The following is a 4,157-nucleotide window of genomic DNA, read 5'->3' as shown; positions in this document are numbered from 1 at the left end:
TTTTTGAGATGGAGTCTTACTCTGTCACCCAGGTTGGAGTGCCGTGGCATGATCTCAGCTTACTGCAACCTCCATCTCCTGGGTTCAGGCAATTCTCGTGCCTCAGCCTCCCTGAGTAGCTGGGATTCCAGGTACCCGCCACCACACCCAGCTACTTTTTTTATTTTTCAGTAGAGATGGGGTTTCACCATGAGGCCAGGCTGGTTTTGAATTCCTGACCTCAGGTGATCCGCCTGCCTTGGCCTCACGAAGTGCTGGGATTACAGGCGTGAGCCACCACGCCTCGCCTGGTTCTTATGACTGCTTTAAAATTCTTGGCAGATGATTCTAACATGTGACCTATATGGAATTCACATCTGTTACCTTACCATGGTCAGATTGTGGCTTTCCTGGTTCTTGGTATGACAAGTGATTTCCAGATGTATCCTGGACATTTGGGTTACGATGTTTGCAGACTCCTGGTCCTACTTTAATCTACTTTAGCAGACAGTTGCTCTGTTCAGGTTCAGGGTGTAGATTTCAGCCTATTTTTGCAGCCTGTCATTCTAACAGCAGTTTTGTCTTCAGAGCCCTGGCACTGCCCTCCTGGTCTGCTTTATTCTTCTGGCCTTCCTGGGGCTGCTGCTCATTTCCCATTGGTGGCACCTGCAGGGGTGAAAGGTACCTCCTTGGGCCACCTGCTGTCACTGGGTTACGTTTTGCTGTGTCAAGATAGAACATGCTCATTCTGGGTCTGTTTGTGCTATGAGAGGAAGGGCAGACTTCAGGCTCCTCTGACACTACCTGTGCCGTGCAGACTGTCCACTGGAACCACAGTTGCGCAGCACAGGTTAATGCACCTGCAGTGGCTTTAAAATCGGCCCTGAAAGCAGACTGGAGTGGAGGTGGTAGCTACCCTCTGAGTTTCTGTTGGGCGTCCCCTTTCCCAGGGCTTTGGCGAGAGCGAGGAGGCTTTCCTTGGAGAATTTCTGTGTGTGACTGTTGGTTGTTCTGGGCTGCAGGCTTCCCTGGGGACTAGTGTAGGAACACACGAGAGAAAAAGAAAACCCAGGGGACCCACCACCTTGCTATTCTTCCAGTCCAGAGGTCTCTAGACCATCTGTCTTGCTGTCAACTCTCAAGCTCCTTTCCTCGTTGCCTGCTGAGTTATGTGCAGGGTATTTTGCTGTATTTCAATGGGAGGAGCAAGGAAAAGTGAAGTCCCACCACTGTAATTAAAGTGCTTATTATTTCTCGACTTCATTGCTGCCACAGCCTTCCAAGGGCTCCCGACCAATCCGTTCAACAGAAGCCAAAGGGGTCCTTGAAAAATGTGGACTCGATCTTGCCAATGCTCCCACCTTGAAATCCTTAGTCCCCTTTAGGACAAAGGCCCCCATGGCCAGGCGCCACCCATCTGCTCATGCCCTGCCTGCTCCCCTGTGAGCAGTGTCAGCCTCCCTCCGTTTGATACCTGGGGCTGCCATAACAAAGCACCCCAGGCTGGGTGGCTGAACGAGAGAAACTGATTTCTCAAGATCAGGGTGTCAGCAGGGCTGGCTCCTCCTGAGGTCCCTCTTCATGCTCATACTGTGTTCTCCCTGTATGCACATCTGTCTCCAAAATTTCTCCTTTTATGAGGACAGCAGTCACATTGGATGAGTGCCCAACCTGATGACTTCATCTCACCTCGATCACATCTACAAAGACCTTGTCTCCAAACACCTTGTCTCCAAATAGGGTCACATCCTCAAGTATGGGGGTTAGGACTTCAGCATGTGAATTTTGGGGAGGCACCATTCAGCCCATACCACCACCAATGAGGCCTTTGCTTATGCTATTTCCTCTCTCTACAACACCTCCCTGTCCCCTACCCCCACCTTTCACCTGGCTATGTGATGTGGTTTGGCTGTGTCCCCACCCAAATCTCATCTTGAATTGCAGCTCCCACAATTCCCACGTGTTGTGGGAAGGACCCAATGGGAGGTAACTGAATAATGGGGGTGGGTCTCTCCTGTGCTGTTCTCATGATATTGAATAAGTCTCACAAGATCTGATGGTTTTATAAGGGGGAGTTTCCCTGCACCAGCTCTCTGTCTCTCTTTGCCTGCCGCCATCCATGTAAGATGTGACTTGCTCCTTCTTGCCTTCAGCCATGATTGTGAGGCCTCCCCAGCCATGTGGAACTCTGAGTCCACTAAACCTTTTCCTGTATAAATTACCCTGTCTTCGTTATGTCTTTATTAGCAGCATGGAAACGGACTAATATACCATGTTTACTTATTCTTCATATTTTGCCTCTGCTACCATTTGTTCAGGGAAGCCTTACAAGTCTAGTTCAACATCCCTTGACACTCATTCTCCCGGGACCACTGTGGTTAAACACATATTAATTTATCTTTCCATTAAGGGCTATCTCATCCTGCAAGATAAGATCTGGGAAAGCAGGGACCGTGGCCAGTTTCTACATCATTGTCATCCTGTCCCATGTGTTACAGATAGTGCCTGGTCAAACAAATGCCTGTTGGAGGAAACAATGAATTAAGAACGTTACTGAATATGCTACATAACGACATTTAAGAGGTACTGATGGGCTGGGCGCGGTGGCTCATGCCTGTAATCCCAGCACTTTGGGAGGCCGAGGCGGGTGGATCACGAGGTCAGGATATCGAGACCATCCTGGCTAACATGGTGAAACCCCATCTCTACTAAAAATACAAAAAAATTAGCCAGGAGTGGTGACAGGCACCTGTAGTCCCAGCTACTCGGGAGGCAGAGGCAGGAGAATGGCGTGAACCTGGGAGGCAGAGCTTGCAGTGAGCGGAGAACGCGCCACTGCACTCCAGCCTGGGCGACAGAGCAAGACTCCATCTCAAAAATAAATAAAGAGGTACTGATGAACACCACCATTTTGCAACACGAAGATCAACAACAAAAAAGAAGGTCAAACTTGAAGTTCAGTCCTAAAATTACACACATTCTGCTTTTAGAAAACTCAGTGCACTGTAACAGATGAGAAGTGCCTGGCTAACCAGACTTGGGGACTCCTGGTTTGCAGTGAGTGCTGTCAAATTCCCGTTCCAGGCTGGGCTCGCACCAACTCCGCCGCCAAGCTGTTTAGGCACCTCTGTCTCCACTCAAGTCCATACTCAAAGTCACTACTGTGAAACACTGTCCTGCTTTTAATTTCCAAGCTGCCTTGTTATTTCTTGGGAGTAGGCCAAGCTCACTTTAGGAGGAACTTAGTTTACAGTTTAACTTTGAAACAAAGATGATAACAGCCCTTTCCTGAAGCCAATCTCCTTCTTGCCTGGGGACCAGAATGCCTTTGTAAGACTAAGACATGGGCCACAAGATTAGAAATTGTGGTTTGAGTCATGCAGCTAGAGGCCACAAGATCCCAAACCTCCCGGATTGCTCCTTAGGATAACATCACTATTGTAAACTCTAAGATTGGTGCTCGAGATATTTTTCAGGCTCTGCATTCTGATGCACCAGCTGCCACCACCCATAACCCTAATCTGGCTCAACCAGTTCTGTGAGCCCACCCAAGAACAGAAGACAGCAAGAGAATCAACTTTGACGCTCCACTGTTTCATCTCCAACCCGACCAATCAGCACCGCCCTCTCCCTGGCCCCCTACCTGCCTAATTATCCTTAAACGACCCGTCTCAGGAATTTCAGAATCTGCTTTGAGTAATAAAGCTCTGGTGTCGTTTAGCCGGTTTCTGCATGTATTAAACTCTCTATTGAAATTCCCCTGTCTTGATAAATTGACTCTACCTGGGCAGCGAGTAAGGCGAACCTATTGGGCGGCCACACCTGAGATCAAATCACAGGTTGCATGTGAAGCCCGTCTTACACCACAGCGGGGATCCAGTCCACAGAACCAGCGCCCTTCCCTCCTGGAACGGACCTTCCCAAAGCCAGAGGGGCTCTAGACGGCTCAAAAAGGGGTTTCCCGGCTACCCTGGACCGATGCAGGGCACCCAGGTTCCTTCTCCAAGCACTCCAGGCCGCAGGGCAGGCTTCCCTAGGGGCAGGACCAGGCCTATAGCCCGGGGCCCGCATCCCAGGCAAGCTGCACCCTCCCGAGACCCTTCCTATCTGCGCAATGGGGACAGGGTAAGGCCCAGCAGGCCGGCTGGCGGGGGCTCCTGCGACAGCGCGGGACAGCA

Source organism: Mandrillus leucophaeus, unplaced genomic scaffold, assembly GCF_000951045.1.
Source record: "Mandrillus leucophaeus isolate KB7577 unplaced genomic scaffold, Mleu.le_1.0 Scaffold180, whole genome shotgun sequence".
Lineage (NCBI taxonomy): Eukaryota > Metazoa > Chordata > Mammalia > Primates > Cercopithecidae > Mandrillus > Mandrillus leucophaeus.
This window is presented reverse-complemented; position numbering follows the sequence as displayed.